Below are 26,337 nucleotides of genomic sequence, written 5' to 3' on the forward strand. Positions count from 1 at the left end.
CTCTACACCAAGCAGCGAATCCCTGTTTTATCTCCCCATTCTGCCTGCTTCACTAAAAAGCGGGTGGGATGCCCGTCTGCTCTTCCTGGGGTGCGAGAGACTGTCGCAAGTCTCCCACAACTTCCGGGAGAGTAGGAGAGTATTGATAATGTTTATATTATCTTAAACCGTAAAGCTATACCTCTAGATACACTTTTTCCGTGGAGCCGCTATGGCCGCTAGACAGAATACACTCGCTACGCACTTTGTACGCTATTTGCGTACAGAGTCCCGTACGTGGTACGTACTTGGCGTACACACGCCGTGCTGAGTGTACAGAGTACGCAAGGCGCGCGCACACACAATTGATAACCTTTAAACCTTATTAGTGATACAATGCAATGGTATGATTACACTTTAAACCTTTAGCAGCAAAGTACTGCAACAACGTTATACCTTAAACCTTAAGTAGCGCTGGTGGTATAAAGTATCCGCAGTGCGTACACCTTATCAATACTTATAAACCTTATACAGTTAAATACGCTTTAAACCCTTGCAGGAAAGTGAGGACACAACACCGATTTGTAGTTGAAACCACAGGATTCTAAGGCCACAGTGGATTATTTCAAAAGGTAAAACAGTACAAATTATACACTACAGGCTAACAAGATAAATCTAAACAGAATAATGGCTACAGTCAATGTACATACGTGAGAATGTTCGCTTGCGCAACCCGGCCGGTCCTCTGCTTATCAGGTAGAAAGCGTTCAGAGTCTTCTGACCAGCCAGGCAGCAACAGGCTTTTTATACACAACTTACATACACAATACAATGGTTACTGTAATCTCATTGTCCATTGGACATCAGAGGTGCATCTTTTCATTACAGGAGAGGTCATAGGTTGATTTGAAAAGGTCGGCGATGTCTTTCTCAACTGCTCTTGGGGGTGGTATCCTCTGGATTCCCGCCGCATACATAATATACAGTAAATACAGTTTATAGCTATATTCTACTTCTGCACATAACTATACGCTGGAACATGCGATCTTTCTCTAACCAATGCCGGAATGCTACCCTTAAAATACCCTACAGCTGGATACTAGACATCACCTTCTAACCTTTATCTGACCCTTCCTATCATGCAAAGGCGAATCCCTTAGTCCTGGAACTGTTTAAACTGTTGATACTCGCTGATGTGGTGCAAGGGAGCTATATTAAAAATATACACTATTTGGGTTAAATATGTAATGTTCTAATAACCCTCTATGCGCTCACAAACTCCGCCGTAAACACCCATACCACACGCATGATCGCAGGAGCGATCTTACGCAAATTGCGGATATGTGCACGCACGGCGAAGTAAGTGCACGCGTAGCGGGCATGTGCATGGGGTTAGTACATGGTGTATGCATTACAATATTTTTCGACTTTGACAGTATGTTGTATGTGTTCCTATGAATAGTATTATATAGTGAAATATCTAACACAAAAAAGTAAATTCAGAGCATAAAAGGAAAAGGAACTCTATATCTGGGTAATCTAGAAAATGCCTTGTGATTTCATAACTGGTGGTCTATTTATTAAGCTTTGGATGGAGATAAAGTGGACGGAGATAAAGTACCAGCTAATCAGCACCTAACTGCCATGTTACAGGCTGTGTTTGAAAAATGACAGTTAGGAGCTGGTAGACTGGTGCTTTGTCTCCATCCAACGCTTAGTAAATAGACCCTTTTGGGTGGTAAGTACTAACAGCAAAGTGTGGTCAAAACTCAGAAACTGCAACTTTTGGCGGTTTGTCCACATTTTCCCTATGTAAAAATCTCTGGAAAGTTGTACCTGATAGGCAACCCACTGCCTAATACAAAGACACCTAAGAACCTCTTTTGGCATAATTTCCCGAGAGTAATCCATGAGATACCTCCCAGTGTCCCATGCAGCTCATGTATACGCTGGCCGATAGCCATGCGTGAGCAGGAGTACTCTCAAGTCATAACCCAGAAGTCCTCTCATTGCAAAGGACAACACCTACCAGAAGAGCTGTCCTTTCAGACTGTAATCAGATGTGTACATGTACTGTATATGATGTTACTAAATGCTATTATGCATGCGATCTGTGGCAGAATGTATTGCATTCAAAATGTGATGCTTGATACATCTCGCTCTTATGGATATCAGTTAATAAATGGTCATAATGTTTTTTCTGTGATCTTACTACAATGGTTATTATCATATCGCTTACTATCTTCCTCTCTTACCAACCATGTAATTCCTGATATTACGTGGCACCACATCAGGTAGACACTTTCACCACCTCTCTTACAAACAACATCATTCCTGATATTATGTGGCAGCACAAGAGTAGACCCTTTAACCACCTCTCTTACCAGCAACATCATTCCTGATAATACGTGGTAGCACGTGAGTAGACCCTTTAACCACCTCTCTTACCAGCAACATCATTCCTTATATTATGTGACAGCACATGAGTAGACACTTTTATCACCTCTCCTACAACCACGTCATTCCTGATATTACGTGGCACCACATGAGTAGACCCTTTAACCACCTCTCTTACCAGCAACGTTATTCCTGGTATTACGTGGCAGCACATGAGTAGACTCTTTCACCACCTCTCTTACCAGGCACGTCATTCCTGGTATTGCGCGTCAGGACATGAGCAGACCCTTTAACCACCTTTTACAATCACGTAATTCCTGACTTTCTGTGGCAGAACATGAGTAGACCCTTTAACCACCTCTTACCAGCAACATCGTTTCTGATTATTACATGGCAGGACATGAGTAGACCCTTTCACCACCTCTCTTACCAGCAACATCATTCCTGATATTACGCGGCACCACATGAGTAGACACTTTTATCACCTCTCCTACAACCACGTCATTCAAGATATTACGTGGAACCGCATGAGTAGACCCTTTAACCACCTCTCTTACCAGGCATGTCATTCCTAATATTATGTGGCAGTACATGAGTAGACAATTTCACCACCTCTCTTACCAGGCAAGTCATTCCTGATATTACGTGGAGGCACATGAGTAGACCCTTTAACCACCTCTCTTACCAGCAGAATCATTTGTGATATTACGTGGCACCACATGAGTAGACCTTTTAACCACCTCTCTTATCAGCAACGTCATTCCTGATATGACGTGGCAGCACATGAGTAGATACTTTCACCACCTCTCTTACAACCACGTCATTCCTGATATTACGTGGCAGCACATGATTAGACCCTTTAACCATCTCTCTTACCAGGCATGTTATTCCTGGTATTACGCGGCGGCATGTGAGCAGACCCTTTAACCACCTCTTACCAGCAACGTCATTCCTGATATTACTTGCAGCACATGAGTAGACCCTTTCACCACCTCTTACCAGCAACATCATTCCTGATATTACATGGCAGCATGGGAGCAGACCCTTTAATCACCAAGCCTCCTAGCAGATTCAGGACAAAAAAATAACTGCCAATCTAGCTGACTAAACTAACATTATTTAGGAAGCCATAACCACTTTCTGATTAGGCACCATTCTGTGTCCAAGGATTTAATCAAAATCTGGCCTGGGTATATCCTCTTTGAAGGTAACACAAAAAAGGGCTGTCATGAAACATCCCACACTGCAGTTAAGACACTGGACTCCATTTAGAGTTGCATATTAGTGCATTTGAGTGACATGTAAAAGTGCTCCACTTACTGTACCACCCCATTGTGCATGGAAGCGGAGTGGTGGACTACAGGCGCTAATGTATAAGTCCAGTACAATAAGTGTGCATATGCAAGTCAGGCAGCACATGTTATTCCTAGTTACATGGCTCACACACCTTATTTCAAGTCAAATGGATATTGAAATACACTTGCTGCAAGAGGTCAATTTTGTACCCGCATAAATCAGATGCAAGTTTTGGAGATGATGATGCTGCTGATGATGATGATGATGATGATGATGATGATTACACATTGTTCCTATCTTAATATATAGGACAGAGGGGGTTATTCAGAGATAGACACAGCCACTGCATTCGCATGCAGTGGGCGCGTCCACAAGGTCTGCGCACACACACTGGCTATAGTGCGCATGCGCAACCCTTCACCGTGCGCTTGCATCCCAGAAGAATGCGATCACATAGCAATTGGAAACGATGGCCGTCGGGGGGGGGGTCAACGTGGCATTTGGTGGCCGTGGTCCGGACAACATAGGCATGTCCGGACCATTTTTGTGGAGACTGCATGGCGCCAAACACAGCTGCTGCGAGACAAAAGATGGGCCGAACCACCTGCCAGCGCAGCTAGGCTGCGCAGGCAGGGATTGTCCTCTAATCTATGCGGTCACAATTAAATTGCGAATGCATCACAGGGCAGCGCAATACACATGCTGGGGGCGGCCTTGCCCTGTGCTGAAAGCAGTGTACTTATATTTAAGAAAGGAAATGGCTTTGTAAAGAGATATACAGTACGATACATGGACCAGTATCAGTATATTGAGAGAAAAATGTTCTTCATATGCAGCGTACAACAGATGTGATAGCAGAGTGTAATAATAAGTGATGCGTTATAAAGTTCCTAACTATAATGATCCTGCTTGTTCTAGTCAGAAGTAACCTATGGGAAATATATCCTAATCCAGAGCAAATGTGCTCTATTCTGAGATTTACTATCAGGCACAGGGGCACCCCCCATTATGTCATTGGGTAGCTTGGGGGCATGGGCGACTAGTCTGTTCTGAAATGCAATTATTTTGAAAGGTATTTATGTTATCTTGTCACACGCCGCTTGTAGTGTAGCCTTAGAGCGCCACCATGTGGCCACTAACACAGGCAGACTGCTTCTGGTGGTATGCGTGACCATCCTGCCTCCACCTCTGTTTGCTTCTATTCTCCACCTCCTACTCAGGCTTTCTTTATTGGTCGTGACTTAAATGTGCACCACACAGTACATGATTGCCTCACCCCATATTGGCATCTGTGGCTTTCTGTCTCACCCCCTTTCCTGTGTGTCTTTAATGAGTGTGGTATAGATGTATTTAGGTCAACGTCAACAGTGAATAGATCGACACCAAATGGTCGAAATGCATTAGGTCAACAAGTACAAAAGGTCAACAGATAAAAGGTTGACAGATGTTATGGTCGACAGGTACAAAAGGTCGACAGGGTCGACATGACAATTGACGACACATAAATGGTCGACACCATTTTTAAAACATTTTCTGCCAAATCTTGTATGTATTGGTAATATGTAATCACCATCTGTAGGAATGTAGACCCTTGCAGGTTCACTTTGCGCGCCGCACTTCAGGCAAGGTAGCTCAATCCACTACCGCTGTGCTAACCAGAGGTTACTATTTCCGGTCGTAGTCTACGTGGATAGTAAATCAAGCAAATGTTGGGAAAACGTTTAAAAAAACCTGCTCCGACCATTGTTAACCATTGTCATGTTGACCTTTTGAACCTGTCGACACTTTGTACCTGTCTTTCCTAATGCATGCTGAACCATATGGTGTCGACATATTGACTGTCTAACTAGATACCGTCTATCTATTATCCGGATACCGTTTATATCTACCCCCCACACAAAACCTATTTCTATCTCACGCTTTATATGAGCCTTTACATTTCTAACTCTACCTGTATATTTCTTTCTGTTTGCCCTCTTTGTGAATTTGGAACTCTGTCCCCCCTTTGAGCCTGTAGGCATCTCTGTCTCAGCTCCCTCCCTTGTGCATCCCAGTCCCCAACCTTGTTTGTCTCTTTCCTTGTTTCCAATTTTGTATGTGCACCAGATCACCATCTTTCTCTGTCTACCCATGTGTATTCCACCCTGCCCGTGCCCTCCAAATGTTTGGGAGTCTATGCATGTTCCTTTATTTTTAAGTACTTTTTTGTATATATCCCCCTGTGTCTCCGATCCCATGCCATCTATTCCTCCTCTTTTTCTTACCATGTGACTCCACAACCTCCTGTCCTCTTGCACTACACTTTCTCTCCCCTAATCTTCAGATTCTCCCTTCTTCACTCCTTTCCCCTCCTTTCCCCCCTCCAGGGACGGATCTAGACTTTTCTTTAGGGGGGGCGGTTTACTGTTTAATCTTAACTCCTCCCTCTACAGTCCCAACTCCTCCCATCTGCAATCTTAACTCCTCCTCTCTCAATTCTGACTAAACTTTTTGAGTGAGACTGAGATAGAGCTTTGTGATTGTTCTATGTACATGTGCTATGGGGTAATTGTATTTATTAGCCCTAGTACCCACACACCAGCAAGTGAGGGGCAAATGCTCTGTAACCCTTGCTCTCCTGGCTCCTCTGTGCTGCTGTGGTATAAGCTGCAGCCCATCGTTCTGCCTCGGGCTTTCCCAGGAGAGCTCTCTTCTGCTCAAAAGTGGGTGTGGCTATGACTGTGTTAGGGGGGGCGGTCGCCCCCTTCGCCCCCCCCCCCCCCTAGATCTGGCCCTGCCCCCCTCGTCTTCTACCCACTGTGACACAGTACGCAAAACCAGGGCTAGCAGCCACAAGTGACATGGACAAACTGAAGCACAACTGTGCCCAACACCAAAAACTGAAGTTAAACATGCAGGTACTGTAAGCAAAATTTCCTGATTTTAATCACTTTTGAAGAGTGTATTAATAGTAAACTTTTGTTACGTTATAGATGAACCTGTGATACAGTTGCTAGCTCTGGTGGCAATCTCTGCCAGCAAAGAGATTACCATGGCAAAGGAGGTCTATTTAACAAGTATCATGGTTATACCTATACCCGTCCAACATCTGGCCTGTTATTGCCATCTCAGTCATTGGCCCTGCTTTCACTATTGTGGCTAGGGTCAACCGTGTGCAAATCCTACCTACTGTGTTTTGGTATCGCCCAGAGTTGTTTTATTCCACCTACATGAGGTCATTTCCAGAATTGTTTTTTAAAACCACTTAACTGACGTCTAAAAAGTATTTTTCTAAATATTTAAATATTATATTATGCTCATCTACAGAATGGATCTTCTCATCAAAAATGGGGGGACAGGTTGGGATGGCGCAGTCGCATGAAATCTGACCATGCCAGTTAAGTGGTTAAAGGGCTGGTGTGAATTCCTATTTTACCCGGATCCTAATCTGATAAGATTCACAAGGAATACCATTAGTACTATAGGTGATATTCTGTTGTACCCCTAGACACATGTCACATTTACTGTAGGAATGCCAGATCAAATTTCCTTTATTAAAGGAATGATCTGGCAACCCTAGTCTCATACCTAGCAGATAAAGGGGGTCATTCCAAGTTGTTCACTCGTTGCCGATTTTCGCAACGGAGCGATTAAGGCAAAAATGCGTATGCGCATGGTACGCAGTGCGCATGAGCTAAGTATTTTAGCACAAAACTTAGTAGATTTACTCAAGTCCGAACTAAGAATTTTCATTGTTGAAGTGATCGGAGTGTGATTGACAGGAAGTGGGTGTTTCTGGGCGGAAACTGGCCGTTTACTGGGAGTGTGCGGAAAAACGCAGGCATGCCAGGATAAAACGCGGGAGTGTCTGGAGAAATGGGGGAGTGGCTGGTCGAACGCAGGGTGTGTTTGTGACGTCAAACCAGGAACGAAATGGGCTGAGCTGATCACAGTGTAGAAGTAAATCTCGAGCTACTCAGAAACTGCTAAGAATTTTCTATTCGCAATTCTGCTAATCTTTTGTTCGCAATTCTGCTATACGAAGATACACTCCCAGAGGGCGGCGGCCTAGCATGTGCAATACTGCTAAACTCTGCTAGCGAGCGAACAACTCGGAATGAGGGCCAAAAAATCCAGAACACCTGGTCTAACCAGCTTTATGTAGGGAACAAGCTATTAGGAAAACATGGGTTTGATTCCAATAATCAGAGTTGGGGTGGAGTTCAGTATAAAATCTGCCGTATATACAGTATAAAACACATGTGCCAGTGCAACAAATATAAGCCTAAAAACGCATGTGCAAAGTAGAGGAAAACTTTATTTACAAATCGAACAGTAGACACATTCTCAAATTTTGGTGCTATTTAATGTGAAAATACAAGGTTTGTCCCAGAACTGCGCTTACAGGTTATAATGACAGCCCGTGTTCCCACAAAGAAGTCTTCACCACGACTTTACCTATACACCATGAAAATACCAAAGTGAGAACTCGTGGCGCTACCGTAACCACAAACACATTCAGAAAAGAGTGGTCTAATATTCACAGAGACCAAGATAAAATCCACTTACACAGATCTAAAACTGGATTCTAGAACAATAAAAGAAATAAACACAATAGTGTAATAAGAAATGACAAAAATCCAAAGCGTGCTTTTATTGGTTCCACTCACATAGATGAGGTTAATCTGTGCATATCATCCTCATAAGAGGTATATCCAGAAATCACCAGCAGGGTAGTAGTTGAAATTAATCTGTGCACATCATCCTCATGAGAGGAATATCCAGGAATCACCAGCGAGATACTCCCAACATGACCCTCTCCAGGAGGGACACAATGCTCTGCTTCTGGACTTCTCCTAATTTATAAATTAATATAATATAGAAATATATATATATATATATATATATATATATATATATCTCCTATATATTAGCCCTGTGACTCTGTGGCTGCACTTCTAACGCTGGGTGGAGTCACAGACCTGCCCTATCTGTGTCAGCACACCACATGACACACTATACACCACATGACACACTATAGGAGAAGGGACCACCAGGAGACACTCCATTCTAACTGACGGCCCACACTGGCAGGTAAGCAAACAGACACCCACACACCCTCACCACCACCTACTACACCCACCTTACCCACCACACACCCGCTACCAAGGCCGCCGCTAGCCCCCCCCCCCCTACCATCTCACTCCACAGCAGCCTCCTTCACATCCACCCCCCTTCAGCAGCCAAGCAAGTGGACAAAGTTCACAACACCTCCTGCCTGCCCAGCCGCGGACAGCCGCCGCTGGGCGCCAAGCCACCATTCACTGGCTGTATTCCACTACCCAGCCGCGGACTGCACAGCAGCCGGTACTGGGCGCCAAGCCGCAGCCGCTTCCCGCCCGCCCGCTCCCATACCTGCGCTCCCCAGTCCCCGGACGCCGCTTCTCCCCTCCCGCGGTTAGCTTCTGCTAGCCGCTACCCGCCAGAGCTCCGGAGCCGCGAACGGCGGCTTTGTATGCAGAGGGGGGAGAGGTGAAAGGCTGACCGCAGAGAGCTCTCACGGCAGCCGCGGTCCGTCTCTGAGAAGGGAGATCGCGGGGAGAGGGGGGGGTGAGTAATGCCCACAGGGAGGCCCCATAACTCAGCTGCGTTTAAGGCAGCAAACAGCTCAGGCTATTAAGCCTGTGAGGGGGTCAGTGCTTTTCAGGACTGCTGAGCACTGTAGGGCTATGTTACCTGTAAAGATGTGTGTGTATATATATAGGGGTATATGTGTATATATATGGATGTGTGTATATTTATATATAAAAAAAATATATATATATCTCCTATATATTTGCCTTGTGTGTGCCTGGCCCTCTAACGCTGGGCGGAGTTAGAGGCCTGGGTGGAGTTACCAGCTCCTGCCCTGCACAGAACTGAGCAGCAGACACGTCATCCCACCACCATCTCCAACCAGGTACGCAGCACGGCGACCACAGCCCACCCTCCCCACAAGACCAAGGCACACTCTCTCCCCCCCCCCTGCAGTGTGTACAGCCTCCGGCCTCCCTCTACACGCCGCGGCTACATTCACCCCCGCTAATAGCTCACACTGCTGCCGTGTCGCGGATGCACACTACCGCAGCACGGCCGCACAGCGGACTTCCCCCCCCCCTGCACAGTCTACACACACGCCGGCCTCCCGCTACACGCCCCTCATACTTTCACCCCCGCTAATAGCTCACACTGCTGCCGTGTCGCGGATACACACTCCCGCAGCACGGCCGCACAGCGGACTCCCCCCCCCCCCTGCACAGTCTGGACAGACGCCGGCCTCCCGCTACACGCCCCTCATACATTCACCCCCGCTAATATCTCACACACCTCACCCATGGCCCCCCCACACAGTCCCACAGCACGGGCACCCACAGCACGGACGCACACACTCCCCAACACCGCCCCACACAGCCTCCTATCCACAGTGCACCATGGCCACATAGTCCCGCAGCACGGACGCACATATTCCCCAGCACGGTCGACCACAGTCCACCCTCCACACAAACACTGTCTTCCCTCCCTGCACAGTGTGTACAGCCGCTTAACCCCCTCCCCACACCGCGGAAACATTCACCCCCCCCAACATCTGACACACTGCTGCCATGCCGCGGCAACACAATCCCGCAGCACTACGCACACACCACACTTGCATACAGACCCCAGCACGCACGCACAGCGGACACTCTCCCCACAAGCCCCACACACACTACCTTCCATCCCTGCACACTGTGTGCCACCGGACCCCTCCCCACACCGCTAATACATGCACCCCCACCAACATCTGACACACTACAGCCACGGCGTACCCACAGAGTCCCGCAGCACACCCGCACACAGTCCCCAACACCGCCACACACAGACTACTTTCCCCACAAGCCCAACACAAACTGTCTGCCGACCCTGCACACTGTGTTACGCCGTGCCCCGTCCACACACCTAGCCTAGAAACCACCCTCTCCAACATCGCTCACACTACATCCACATACACCTTAACTTTTCTGGAGAGATTACGGGGGCGTAGCCCCTTACGACGGTGTGAAGAGCGCCCGTAGGGCGCGATGAATCACCTAGTATATATATATATATATATATATACTATAGAACAGAAATTGACCACCTCTAGCCAAGGCCCCCTTTACAAATTATCTTACTCAAGGCATAGCATTAAATGTGCATTTTCATTGGGTAAATAGTATTATAGGATGGTTTAAAAAGAAAAAGACACAAACATAGGTAAAAGTAAGGATTTGGGAAATAAATGTGCTGCTCCAATGGACAAATCTGCCCTATACAGGTTTCACAGAGGATATAATGTAACATATAGCTGTGCCTCCAGCCAATGTCTGGACAAGATGCTTAGTTACTGTACACATGCCGATCTGTCCTCTCTACACTACATAAGATAATTAGTAACAGTGGTGCAGGCAGGTGGCTGACTTGAAGTAAGGCTATAAGGAGAGCACACACGATAAATAATTACAGAAGGAGAAATCATTGTGTACTAATACAATTACTGCCCCCCACCAGCCACTCCTGTGTATACCAGGTTACTGCTTTGCATTTAGCTATTATAGGGGAGCAGTGGCGTAAGTTCGTCCCAGTTGCCCGGAGGCAAGATAAATATTGGTGCCCCCTATTTCCTATATTAAGATAAATAAATGTATGCATGTGTGTGTGTGTGTGTGTGTGTGTGTGTGTGTGTGTGTGTGTGTGTGTGTGTGTAGTGTTCTGAAAATTTTTTATATACTGTATTTATACATTTAATTGTCTTTTATTTTAAATCACACAATTCTTAGCAGTAATACCCAGGATTAGAACCCATGACCAGTTACACTGACAGCAGACACTTTACTGATAGAGCTTTTTGATCCTGTAGAGGAAGCATGAGAATTCTAACTATATGAAGTTACGTGTAATTGTCAGAGAAGTATCTTCCTATAATTAGAATTCTCATATTTCCTGTACAGGAGCAAACAGTTTCATCAGTAAGTTGTCTGCTTCCAGTGTAATAGGATGTGGTTTCTAATCCTGGGAGTGACACTTGTAAAATGTGTATATTCAGTATAATAAAGAGGGTGTGATTTGTAAGGTGCAGGGACCAGTGAGGAAGTCGGCCACTGAAAAGACAGCGACAGCTATCAATTAACTTAATTCAATGGTGTCACAGAATGGGAGGAGAGGTGCCCCCCTTCAGAGCAGGAGCCCGGCGGCAGATGACTCCGTCGCCTCCCAGAGTTCTGCCTCTGTAGGGGAGATGTATCAAACCTTTGAGAGAGAAAGTAGAGAAGTTGCCCATAGCAACTAGTTTCTGTCATTTTAAATAATGCGCTAAATAAAAGATAACTAGAAGCTAATTGATTGGTTGATACAGGCAACTTTTCCACTTTATCTCTCTCGAAGATTTGATACATCTTCCCTATGGTGTTGTCAAACTGCATCCTTTAATTGTGCCCTGCTGTATCAACCTGAGACCACAAGATCAATCACTGCTGGAAAATATCATGCACACGATATATATTCTCATAATCTCTTATACCTGTATAATATATATATATATATATATATATATATATATATTTGAAAGAAATCCTGACATCTGACTTTAAGAAACATGACCCAGAGTTATGTCTGCAAGTCCCATAGCTGCCTGTGAATGTATGCAGTAATTCTATAAAATATCATGCGGGCACGGCTTCACGCAATCACAGTTTAGGAGCAGGTGGGGGCGGTGATGGGGCATCAACGCACTGTTTGGGGGGAGCAGTCTAGACAACGTAGGCGTGTCTGTACCATTTGCGGGGCGGGCCGCGGTGACTGCGTGACATCACACGCAGGGAAGGGGGCAACCCTAATCATGCGAACGCATCGTTGTATATCGATGTGCTCACATGTTAGCGGGGGAGTGGGGTAGGCAGGACCCGGCAATGGGGGCGGAATTGCCCTGTGCTGGGCGTCCCCCCGTATGTTAGAGAAAAGGGTTGTAGCTGTGCAATTTGTCGCACGACTACAACCCATACTGAATCGGGCCCTTAGGCCAGTATTCTATTAGCAGTGGTAAATTACTGCAGCTAATTATGACAGATGGGGCTATCCTATTAACCCTAATGCTGGTGCTTATTGGGGATGTTGCGATCGCCACCTTGAAAATACATAGGTCCGTGACTTTTCACAAATCTTCTGTATTTTCGTGGGAAAAGGGAAACATTTTCATGCTTAAAAAACGGGGGCCTAATTGCATAGGCCAAAAAAAATAAGAAGGACACCCCCCTTAGTGTAGTTTGGCCTGTTGTCAGTTTGATGAGTAGATTTTCTTTGAGGGTAGAGATTTAGACCTCAATTTAGAACAGTTGTTATCTAACAACATATTTTTCATATATGTAGGGACGTACTTTCTCTCCACTGCCATTGGCTGTGGGTGGTGCATGTTATATCTAGAGATGAGCGGGTTCGGTTCCTCGGGATCCGAACCTCCCCTGAACTTCACCCATTTTACATGGTTCCGAGGCAGCCTCGGATCTTCCTGCCTTGCTCGGTTAACCAGAACGCTCCCGAACTTCATCATCCCGCTGTCAGATTCTCGCGAGATTCGTATTCTATATAAGGAGCCGCGTGTCGCCACCATTTTCACTCGTGCTTTGGAGATTGAACGGAGAGGACGTGGCAGCGTTCTCTCCCTGAAAAGCTCTGTAATCTGTGCTCAGTGTGCTGAAAATATCTGTGCTCAGTGTGCTGCAAATATCTGTGCTCAGTGTGCTGCAAATAATCTGTGCTCAGTGTGCTGAAAATATTTACGTTCTCTGCCTGAAAACGCTCCATATCTGTGCTCAGTGTGCTGCAAATATCTGATCAGTGTGCTGCATTGTGGGGACTGAGGACCACCAGTATATAATATATACTTTTCTATAGCTTCTATACTGCTTGTCAGGACACACATGGGTCACAGTTACACAGCTCTGTACTGATATATACAATAATATATATACTTTTCTATAGCTTCTACAGTATACTGCTTGTCAGGATACATGTGTCATAGTTACACCGCTCTGTACTGATATACAGTAATATTATATATACTTTTTTATAGCTTCTATACTGCTTGTCAGGACACATGGGTCACAGTTACACCGCTCTGTCTGTACTGATATATACAATAATATATATACTTTTCTTATTTTCTATAGCTTCTATACTGCTTGTCAGGACACATGGGTCACAGTTACACCGCTCTGTACTGATATACAGTAATATTATATATACTTTTCTATAGCTTCTATACTGCTTGTCAGGACACATGGGTCACAGTTACACCGCTCTGTACTGATATACAGTAATATTATATATACTTTTCTATAGCTTCGATACTGCTTGTCAGGACACATGTGTCACAGTTACACCACTCTGTCTGTACTGATATATACAATAATATATATACTTTTCTATAGCTTCTAGTATTACAGTGCAGCATTTTGGTGACTAACAGTATATAGTTGTACAGTAGGCCATTGCTGTATCTTGCAGCTCTGTGTCACTGCAAGTATCCATCCATTCCATTTTCTTCCAGTGATTTGGACCAATTTATACCATTGATTAGAACGAATAATTCCAGTGATTTTGTCATTTTCTTCCAGTGATTTGGACCAATAATACCATTGATTAGAACGAATAATTCCAGTGATTTTGTCATTTTCTTCCAGTGATTTGGACCAATAATACCACTGATTAGAACGAATAATTCCAGTGATTTTGTAATTTTCTTCCAGTGATTTGGACCAATAATATCATTGATTAGAATGATTCCTGTGATATTGAGGTGTTTGTGTCGCTTAGCTTAGCCGTCCAGCGACCACAGTGCACCTCTTTTTCTCTTTTCTTTGCATCATGTGCTGTTTGTGGGCAATATTTTTAACTGCCATCCTGTCTGACACTGCAGTGCCACTCCTAGATGGGCCAGGTGTTTGTGCCGCCCTCTTGGGTCGCTTTGCTTAGTCATCCAGCAACCTCGGTGCAAATTTTAGGACTAAAAATAGTATTGTGAGGTGTGAGGTGTTCAGAATAGACTGGAAATTAGTGGAAATTGTGGTTATTGAGGTTAATAATACTATAGGATCAAAATTACCCCCAAATTCTATTATTTAAGCTGTTTTTGAGGGGTTTTTGAAAAAAAACACCCGAATCCAAAACACACCCGAATCCGACAAAAAATTTTCAGGGAGGTTTTGCCAAAACGCGTCTGAATCCAAAACACGGGCGCGGAACCGAGTCCAATACCAAAACACAAAACCCGAAAAATGTCCGGTGCACATCTCTAGTTATATCACTGCCTGAGCTTTTCTGCTCGGTGTAAAATATGTATATCTTTGTTAGTTAGAATTCAGAACGAGAGATATGAACAAGTCATTTGCACATAATGAAAGCTATACATACTCTGTATATAATTTTAACACAAGTGACTTATTATTTCATATATATAGTTTTTCTTACTTTTCTTATTACGAAGAAGAAGAAGAAGAAGAAGAAGAAGAAGAAGAAGAAGAAGAAGAAGAAGAAGAAGAAGAAGAAGAAGAAGTTATTATTATTCTCCATCTCTACTTGGCACCTTGAGAAAGTAAATTTTTGCAGAATAGAATGGAGTGTGAATAAGTCCAATTCTGTCAGATTGTAAGTCATTTTCTAAATGGGGCACCTAGAGTATTTCAAAATGAAGAATGACTCAGAAAATAACAGCATTTACAAACACTAAAATGACACTTGTTTGTCACTCAGGAAAAGTTATATTATTCAGCAATGTAGTTATGCACCAGGCATCCACTCCTCTAGCCATTAAATCATTTACTAAAGCTTAGAAACACGTTCTCATATACATGTATAATGTATATCAGCTGCGTCTTTGCAGTGCCCAAAATATGGTCTTCCTTGACAAAATTTTCAACGTATTTTACTTTTTTTAAATCAATTTTTAAAATATGCACTCACAAAAAATAACTAAACCTGAACTAAAAACAAAAACAAAAAAAAAATATATATATAGTATGTTTTTAAATCTAGTATGCATCTTAAAAATCATATTTGCAATGATCGTTGAATGCATTTTAAATTCTGGTTTTAACATTTACTTTATTAGCTTATTTCACCCCAAAAATAAAATAAAACACCCAATTCCCTAATGACAAAATATTGCAAGCAAACACAGGTCCTCTTTCCAGTATTGGCAATATGAATCTAGCTGTGCATAAAGGGTTAATATCCCCAAGCTTAAAAATTATATTTTCAGTAAAGATCCCTGACTTGGAAAAATTTGGAAATGTCATTTTGCACAGAGTTCAAAATAATTGAATACATTTAATGAGTGGCTTATGCATAGGAGGTACGTATGTTCCCTCTATTTTGCCATATTGGCACTTTTACTGTGTCTCACATCTTCTACGCTGTTGCTAAGCGACTGAAATTCTGGGTACCAGCCTGATCTGCTCCTATCTCCGTCTTGGGAAATCACTAAAAGCTACTTACTAATCAAGGCTGAATCATACCAACAGCTAATACACATGATAGATGTGCAGATTGCACTTTAAAGGGAATATGCAATGTATTGTTTTCAAGCATATTAAAACCATACTCCATTCAAACAAGACTGAAACAAACTTTCTGGAAAGAAATAAACAGTGTTTGCTTTTCTATACGTTATTTGCAGGTCAGGTCCAGAACTATATTATTTACCCAAATGTAAAACTAGTTTCATGCAATAAACTTTTGGATTTTCTTTTAGTGTTATAAATTAGTTTTCCCCCTGTTGCCTTCACACAGCTTATAACATACAGTATGATGGATACTATAAAACTGCAGCTGTAGAGAGACAGATGTTACATACTTTAGAGAGTCTGTATTTTCTGAGACTTTAATTTGTCAAGAATGATAAATTCATCAGGGCGATTTTTGCTTCGATCTTGTTTTGCCCTCCTGCACCCCTTAGTCTATTTCATTAGAATTCAATTGACAGTAACTTTCAAACTTTTTTTTTAGTGGACCTCGAGAACCTTCCACAGTTATAGAAATCACGACACCAGATACTTAGACTTTTAATGGGTAAACGTAGCCAGTCAAAGGGTCTTCTACTGAGAGTTTGTGGCAGCATGGAAAAGATCCAAAGCTACACCAAGGCATAAGACCTCTGGACTATTTGCAAAGAGCAGTTATATTTGAGCACCCCCTCCCCTCCCTGTGGGATTCAGCAAATCATGTGGTCGGTTATACTATAATATATAATAAGACCTTACCCAGCACAGCATCAAGAAGTGGGATGCAGCCCAGAGCATCCTGCTGACAGTCTGGTGCCCATTATCGGTCAGGGTTACTTGGTGGAAGCTGACATGGATCTCCCACTTTTTGTACTGAGAGAAGGTTGAAGCCTCAGTGTGTCACCAGAAGACAGTGCCCCCAAGTGCATTGTGTTCCATGCCCAAAACAAAGGGGTCACGTCTGGCAGGTCATCTCCAAGCAAGAGATCCAGTATTGTCACGCAACACAGTCCGAGCTGAGGAGAAGAGTCTGATGAAGAGACTGTTGAGACCTTATACACCTGAAACTATCCCCTCCACTCCACTGTAACTCTGTCCGTGGTCAGTGGAATTACACTTCATCCTGTGTGACCCAACTGCTCTCACTTAGTTCCTCTGCGATGAGAGAAGTAAAGTGTTTTAAACAAAGACTGCCCAGGTGACCCACTAGTACCATGTCTGAGATAAAACCCATGTGTGGAGCTCCTTATGGGTGAAAGGTCTGTCTTCAGAGGGTCTGTAAATGTGAAGTTCACAGGAGCAGCACAGGAGCTGTGTATTGTACTGAGGATTTAAGGAAGCAATATTCAGTGTTTGTCTCCCTCACTACCTCCCACCCTTTTCTCTGGGTCTGGGATTCCCAGCACTCCCCCCACCCCACGTTGCACTAACCCTTTCAGCATCTCTGCCTAGTATATCATGGTTTGATTATTTCCACTTCATCTTTGCTAGCATATCAGCAAAAAAAAATATTGTGTTTTCTTAACCTAGTGATGGCCACATTGTCACAGGAATGTACTGCCAAAGCTGACTACCAGAAACAGCATTACTTTTCATGTGTTTTTTTATTTTTATTTTATATCATAATTTTAGTATAAGACTCTGATATAAACGATCCGTGCCTTCACACCTGAGGACTTTTTTAGGTGATTCAGCAGCATCACTGATGGTGTAAAAGTAAATAGGGTGTTTAATAATGGAGTTACCTGAGGCAGCTGCGTAAGGTGACAGGTTTTTGGGGACAGCATCATGAAGGCACAAAAAGGCAAATACATCACATTTTGTTCATGTAGAGTAATTAGTGATGAGTACATAGTTGATCTAATAATGCAGTGTGTATAAGAAACCTGAAAGACGTAATCTTGGTTGCTGCCTGAGATCTGGCTAAATGGACGAGATCTATATGTATATCATCCTTACCACCCACTACCTACATCTGATACAGATTTGTTTCAAATGTATGATACAGGGGATTTTCTGTGTTTATGACCACATGCGTAACTAGAACGCAGTAGGCCCTTTAGCAACATTTTGTTGAGGTCCCCCTTCCTAATGTTTCTAGAGAGAGACCTCTATCTACAGCTGTTGTTCATTTTAGACCTCATAATAGTGCCCTACTGTACTTAACTTTATGCCCCATATTAGTTCTGTATTTCAAGTTACATCTAGAGATTTGCGGTGCGGTTACATAGAATTCCGAATCCACATGAATTTTGTGGATCCAAACCGAACCAAAACATGTTCTGGATCTCCCAAAGAGATTAACCCAGACTGGATTTCCCACAATTTGGAATTTAGATTTTAAATCCAAATTTCAGGATTTGCAAAAATTACATAATTTTAGCAGTTTTTATTGATTTTTTTCAATTATTTTTGATTATTTTTTTAAATCGATTTTAGACTGAAGAAAAACACTTTAGGGTGGGTTTTGCCAAAACACCATGATGAATTAGAGCCAAAACCAAAACACGAGGGTCCGTGCAACTCCCTAGTTACGTCATACGCTGCACAAAGTTCATATTATACCACATTGTAGTTCCACAGTTCATATTAACGCAACATTGTAGCATCCCCAGATCCTAATTTGCAGGTATTATGCCATACTGTAGTGCCTCTAGTTCATATTATGCCACATTGAAGTGTCCCAGCTAACATAATGCCACATTTCTCTCATTTCACATGTCACAAAGACCCATTATGCCACAAAGCTCTTTCTTACTGCACTTCATGCTGAAAGCCAGTGATAAGGGGGGATCACTTTTCAGCAGATGCCAAAAGTCGGCACCCATGGCTCCACACTTAGAGCACTGTGAGCTATGAGACCCCCCAGTATGCGCTAACCTCACCGGGGTCATATACACCCTATGCAGTATGTATAATTGTATCTGCTGGTACCTAACAGAGGAAGTGGAGATCCGATGGGATCACAAAGCAGTGTTCCATGCATCATCCGATAACTGACCCACATCCAACTCCCACCAACCCCGAAAAGAAGCTAGAGGGTCAATATGGTGCATCTGGAGAATGCGACCATATATCTTAGAAACCAGGTGTCCTGAGTCCAACGTCCGCAACATTAATTTGACCGGGGAATCAGCGAGGACCGGAGGGCCATTTGGGAACTGGGCAGCCAAAGCGTGTCTCAGCTGAAGGAACCGAAAGAAGAACCGTGAGGGGACATTATGCGCCCGTTGAAGTTGCTGGAATGAGTTAAGGGTTCCACCACTATATAAATGGCCCAAAGAGTACACTCCCCAGTTTCCCCAGACTTCCCGGACTTGAAGTTGACACAGTTCCGGCAACCCATAAGCATTATCCAGTGGGGTATCAGGATCAACACCGTGACCATGCATCACAGAGTGCACCAATTTCCATATCAGGATGGACTGTTTAATCAGTGGCAGTGTGGACATTTTGACGCTACCGCAAAGGATTAGCTGTAACGGGGAGCCACTGGGATAGTCATGGTGCATCATCAGCGAATGCAAAGCCAGGGCATCGAGGTCGTTAACCCACTCCCAGACATGTGTCAGTTGTGCCGCATAGTAATAAAAGCGGAAGTTGGGGAGAGCCAAACCCCCCAGCTCCCGTGACCGGGTCAGGGTATCCAGTCTCAAACGTGCCCGCTTACTAGCCCACACCAGGGAGGAAAGCAACCCATTTATTTGTTTAAAAATCTTCTGAGGAATATAAATGGGAGAGTGCTGCAGAACATATAGAAGCTTGGGCTGGAAAACCATTTTTACCATATTAACTCTCCCTGTGACCGTTAAAGGTAGCTTCCCCCAGGCCTTCACCCTACTACGAAGATATGTTATTTGTGGAGTGATATTCAGGGAGGAAAATTTCTGAGGATCATTAGACACCCAAATGCCCAGATAATTGAAGGAGTCCACCCACCGCAAAAGGAGAGCTACCAACGGGGAGGCAGGAACCTCGCCCCGGAGTGGGGTAATAAAGGATTTCTCCCAATTAATCAGGAGCCCAGAGTATCGCCCGAACTCATTAATAATTTCCAAAATCCTAGGCATAGACTCAGCATAGCGATCTGATTGCTTAGATTTTAAGCACGGATCTGTTGTGTGTATTCCCCCCAACGATAGCGATGCGCAGCCCCGCGCCTCGCTATCGCTGGTGCTAGATCGGCCTGCATGCAGGCTCAATCTAGCGGGTCACTCACTTCACCACTGTGTGAAGTGAGCGGCCCCCCGTTGTCATCCCCTCGCTCAGCACATCGCGCTGTGCTGAGCGGGAGGAGAGATATGTGCGGAGCGGTCTGTGTTAAGATCGCTCAGCACACATCTCTCCCATCAGTACTGGCCTTTAGTCTTAGTAGTATCCCCTTGATGGTGCTATGGAACTCTTGTGGCACCTTGTAAATAAAATATAATTAATAACTTTCGAATTACACTGGAATCCAGGTGAAATTAACAGATCGGCCTGTTTTCAGTCCGCCCTCTTAAATCCAACATGCAAGGAACCTTTTTCTATAATGCTGTGTCACTCTAGGCACCTAATAAACTCTTGTATTTAACAAGCACATAGCACCACACAGAGACATGCCCTAAGCAACAGCAAATATTATCTTTCATTTTTTTCTTCTTTTTTTTTAGATTAATGCTTCATTTGAATCCAATTAGAAAAGAGAGCCTTTGCCACCAGCTTATCCTCCAGCAGGAGTGTCTAAAGCTCCTTTCAAGGGTCACTTCTCTCTTAGTAGCTGAAATATTTCAGACGTCTCCATAGATTGAAACAGAGGATGCTCTTCTAGGAAGCAGATGTGTGTGCTCATTCAGGCAAGGGCGCTACACATAGGTGCAGGGAGTGCAGCTGTTGTGGGGCCCAGACAGGGGCGTTTCTACAAAGGAGGGGGCCCGTGTGCACCTCCGGGTGGGCCCACTCCTCTGAACGGTGCTGTAGACTCCGGCAATGTGCTGGAGCCTACTGCGCATGTGCAGGTCTCTGGAAACATGGCGCCCGCCATGATACGGAGACCAATTTGGCTACCGCGCATGCGCGGCAGCCATTTTGGTGGTGATTTCCGTCACGGACGCTACGCCCGCCGCTGGACTCCGGTAAGGTAAGTATTTAAATGGGTGCAATGTGTGCAGTGTGCCCCCCCCCCCCCCTGGACCCAGGGGCCCGTGTGCACCGCACACATTGCACCCATTATAGCAATGCCAATGGGCCCAGAGCTGAGAGGGAACCACCTTTCCTATCAAAGTTACATGTATTATATACATTTTTCCCATTGTGTGATACACAGGGCCCCATACAAACTTTTGCCTTTCCGTCTACAATATATCTAGTTATGCCCCTACACCTGCTCTTTGTAATGTGGTATAAAATGAACAAGAGGGCACTATACTGTTACATAATATGAACTGGGGCACTGTAATGTGTTATAAATTTAACTGGAGGCACTATGGTTTGGCATTATATGAACAGGAGGCACTGTAATGTGGCATATTTTTAGCTGGAGACATTATGGGGTATTTTTACTAAAAGTCAATTTTGGTCGATGTTGATCGATTTTTTTTTGCCAATGTTGGGTCAATTATTGTTAATCAATTTTGTGTTTCAAGGTCTAAATCACATATTTACTAACAGATGATTTTAGTATAGGGGTTAATTCAGAGTTGATCGCAGCAGCAAATTTCTTAGCAGTTGGGCAAAACCATGTGCACTGCAGGGCGGGCAGATGTAACATGTGCAGAGAGAGTTAGAGTTGGGTGGGGTGTGTTCAAACTGAAAACTAAATTGCAGTGTAAAAATAAAGCAGCCAGTATTTACCCTGCACAGAAACAAAATAAACCACCCAAATCTAACTCTCTCTGCAAATGTTATATCAGGGGGGCTGCAGTGCACATGGGGAGTAATTCAGAGTTGATCGCAGCAGCAAATTTGTTAGCAGTTGGACAAAACCATGGCCCTCATTCCGAGTTGATCGCTCGCAAGGCGATTTTAGCAGAGTTACACACGCTAAGCCGCCGCCTACTGGGAGTGACTCTTAGCTTCTTAAAATTGCGAACGATGTATTCGCAATATTGCGATTACTAACTACTTAGCAGTTTCAGAGTAGCTTCAGACTTACTCTGCCTGTGCGATCAGTTCAGTGCTTGTCGTTCCTGTTTTGACGTCACAAACACACCCAGCGTTCGCCCAGACACTCCCCCGTTTCCCCGGCCACTCCTGCGTTTTTTCCGGAAACGGTAGCGTTTTTTCCCGCACGCCCATAAAACGGCCTGTTTCCGCCCAGTAACACCCATTTCCTGTCAATCACATTACGATCGCCGGAGCGATGAAAAAGCCGTGAGTAAAAATACTATCTCCATTGTAAAATTACTTGGCGCAGTCGCAGTGCGAATATTGCGCATGCGTACTAAGCGGAATTTCACTGCGATGCGATGAAAAATACCGAGCGATCAACTCGGAATGAGGGCCCATGCCTTCTGGAAACCTTTACTTAATACATTGCTTTTACTGTTCCTTCTAACAAGCTCTCAGCATTGAGAGCAGGTTTATAATGTAATTCAGGGCAACAAAATGTTAAGCAAATCTGATACATGCAGTAAAACATACATGGTAAGGTTTCAATGGGCTGGCTGCATCATCGCTTGGAAAGTGATAAAATAGAGAGTGAAAAAGTGCCAGCCAATCAGGTCCTGACTACCATGTCACAGGCTGTGTTTGAAAAATGGCAGTTAGGAGCGGATTGGCTGGCACTTTTTCACTCTCCATTTTATCACTTTCCAAGCGATGATGCATCTGACCCATGTTTTATACAGAATATAAGTGTTGACAGTCATTATGTGGACACCATAGTGTCAACAGGTACACATTGTCAACAGAAAAATTGTTCATAATGTTGACAACCACAAAGTCAACTTGCAAAATGCAGACATATTGAAAATGTTGACAAACAGCATGTCAATAGTTACATAAAGTTGACACCCAATTTTAACCCTCATCATAACGCTAATGCTAAAAATTCTGGAGTTGACATTTTGACTTTGAGTGGCATTAAATGATGAACATTTTAACTGTGTCACTATTTCTCATGTCGACATTTTAATCAAGTTACGTGATGATATTATGATAATCCATATTAGGATGCAGTGCTTTTGACTGTTGATATTGTGTCGACACTGACTACTTGCCAGTGGGGGTTTGTTACAGTGACGTGCGGTGGGGTGAGGCAGGTGAGGCAAAGCCTTTCCTGTCATACTAACATTTGTGCCAGAATTTTTACGGTATTCATTGATAATAGGCAGGGCCGGTTCCGGGGCTTCTGGCGCCCCGGGCGGTATTAGGGGCATGGCTTAGTACAGGGGGCGTGGTCATTTACGCCCCCTGTACAGACTGAAATGATGTGCGGTGCGCGATGACGTCATCGCGCACCGCACAGTAAAGGACCTCTCCACGAAGGGAAACTAGATGCGTACGCGTCTAGTTTCCCTTCCCAGCGGCAGTGGGGGGGGGGCAGCGGGCAGCGGGGGGCACACAACAGCAGCGGATCTTGTCCTGGTGCGGCGCCCTCCGGATGGCGGCGCCCCGGGCAAAAGTCCTGCTTGCCCGTGGCAAGATCCGCTACTGATAATAGGCTTAATAATCATACACAATGTCAAAACGCAGTAAAGAAGGCAAGTAAGGTGCTAGCGTGCATAAAAAGGGGAATTGAGACAAGGGACTCGGATGTAATCATGCCGCTGTATAAGGCATTGGTACGTCCGCACCTGGAATATTGTGTTCAGCTTTGGGCACCATTGTATAAAAAAGACATCAGTGAACTCAAAAGTGTTCAAGGGCGAGCTACTAAATTGATTAAAGGCCTAGAAGGACTGGACTATAAGGAAAGACTAGAAATAGGAATACACTAGAAAAGAGGCGCCTAAGAGGAGATATTATTAATATATTCAGATATGTAAAGGGACATCACAAAGAGTTATCAGAGGAATTATTTATTAAAAGAACACAGTTTAGGACACGTGGGCACTCGCTGCGACTGGAGTAGAGAAAGTTCCGAACGCAGCGGAGGAAAGGGTTCTTCACTGTTAGGCCAATCAGGATGTGGAATTCCCTGCCAGGGAAGGTGGTAATGGCGGACTCTGTAATTGGATTTAAAAAAGGAATGGATACATTTCTGAATGAAAAAGCTATCCAAGGTTATAATACTTATAAATATCAACGTGGTTAATCCGAGGGTAACATGAGTTATAGTAGCTAACTAGTCATAAAACATTATTCAGCAAGTATGTAGAATCATCACAACTTAAAACAGGTTGAACACGATGGGCAATTTGCCTCTATTCAACCTCAAATACTATGTTACTATGTTACTATATGAAAAATACAAAGAATATGTTTGAAATATCGTGTTCGTATTATTCTAATAATTTTTATAGCCACAACTGTGCAGTAAATAGTCTATGGCAGGTGAGGCAGTGCCTATGTTTTCCGCACATCTCTGATGATGATCAAAAACTCAGAAAATGTCTAGGAGTTTATACTGCTGCACCTGTGTATAATGCCCACATGTACCCTTTGGCTCATATATTGTGTATAAATCTGGCTCTGGTGCTAGCCAGTGCCTCCTGAGACATTTAGCTCACTGCACGTCCCTGGTTTGTTATGGTAATGGCAAAAACGGGTGGTCTTCAGCTTGCCGGCGGCCGGGCTCCTGACGACCGGCATACCGGCGCCAGCATACCGATAGCTTTTCTCCCTCTTGGGGGTCCACGACCCCCCTGGAGGGAGAATAGATAGCGTCGCGCCATTGTGCCCGCAGCGTGGCAAGCGCAGCAAGCCCGCAAGGGGCTCATTTGCGCTCGCCCAGCTGTCGGTATGCTGGCTGCTGGGATTCCGACCACCGGCATAACATACTACACCCGGCAAAAACAATTACAGAGCAGCAAGAACTTGGGAATACCTCTGATTAGCATCAGAACCTATTTAAGACTATAGTGGCTCTAGGACAGATACTGGTTTGGGGCCACTTTTTCCTCCATTTGGCAAAAAAATAAATGTTTAAATGAGTTTGAGTGATCCATTCCCCTCCATGCTCACATATGCAATGAAATAAAAATTTAATTTTACTTTTACATATATATTTGTGCATGTTACTAAATGTATTTTATATAAAGTAACTTGAAATTTGAGGTATGCTGCCTAGGGGTGGATGGTTTACCCCTGCCATTAACATCTTAACTCATAAAACATGTTATAGCAAAAGAATGGCACAGACATGTGATGTAGCTAATCGAAAGGTGACAATTTATTGGTAATTGGATAGTCCAACAATGGCTGGCCAGTAAAGCAAATGCTCAACATCTGCAGCTATAACATGACCACAGGCTCCCCTGCACAGGCTTAGTTGTGGGACAACGCTTGCCCTCACCTGGCCCAGTCTGGACCCTTTCATCAGAAGGTGCCCAGGTGCCCCCTCACAGGTTGTGACAACACTGAACAGTACCCAGGTTAGTGCTCCACCAGTCTCTAGGTCGACCACACTTAGGTTGACAGTCATTAGGTCAACCGCTATTGGTCGACATGCATTAGGTCGACATGGTTTATAGGTTGACATGGTCAACATGACAAAAGGTCGACATGAGTATTTCACAATTTTTTTTCCTTTTTTGAACTTTTTCATACTTTATGATCCACGTTGACTATGATTTGAAATGGTAACCCGAAGCATGGCAAGCGAAGCAAGCCATACAAGGGGACATAGTGTACTAATTGGGGTTCCCGGTCACTCTACAATGAAAACGGCACCAAAAAATGTATAAAACTCATGTTGACCTTTTGTCATGTCGACCTTGCTCATGTCGACTTAATGTTTGTGTCAACCTATTTTAGGTGTCGACTTAGTTTCTGTCGACCAATAGTGGTCAACCCAAGTGTGGTCATTCCTATGAACCACACCCCTCTTGATCCATACATTTGCATTGATAGTAATGTTTTCCTGCCTCATTGTGATAACATGTAACAACAAAATTACACAACAGGGTGACCATATGCTTGCCTGCTGAGCCCAAATTGTGGGATAGTATTGTCCTACACCTGGTACAGTCTGGTCTATTCCAATAGAAGGAGA

General features: G+C 44.1%; 1 protein-coding gene across 2 annotated transcripts in view; it reads right to left on the reverse strand.

Annotated features, from left to right (window-relative positions):
* The window catches only part of TUNAR (TCL1 upstream neural differentiation-associated RNA), a 112,486-nt gene extending 94,945 nt beyond the window's left edge, over positions 1–17,541 (reverse strand). For both annotated transcript variants that reach the window (XM_063946827.1, XM_063946829.1), the window contains exon 1: positions 16,962–17,541. The gene's annotated coding sequence lies outside the window, so the exon portion shown is untranslated. The remainder of the gene's footprint in view (positions 1–16,961) is intronic.
* Between the last annotated feature and the right edge of the window lie 8,796 nt (positions 17,542–26,337).

This window comes from Pseudophryne corroboree, chromosome 12, assembly GCF_028390025.1.
Source record: "Pseudophryne corroboree isolate aPseCor3 chromosome 12, aPseCor3.hap2, whole genome shotgun sequence".
Lineage (NCBI taxonomy): Eukaryota > Metazoa > Chordata > Amphibia > Anura > Myobatrachidae > Pseudophryne > Pseudophryne corroboree.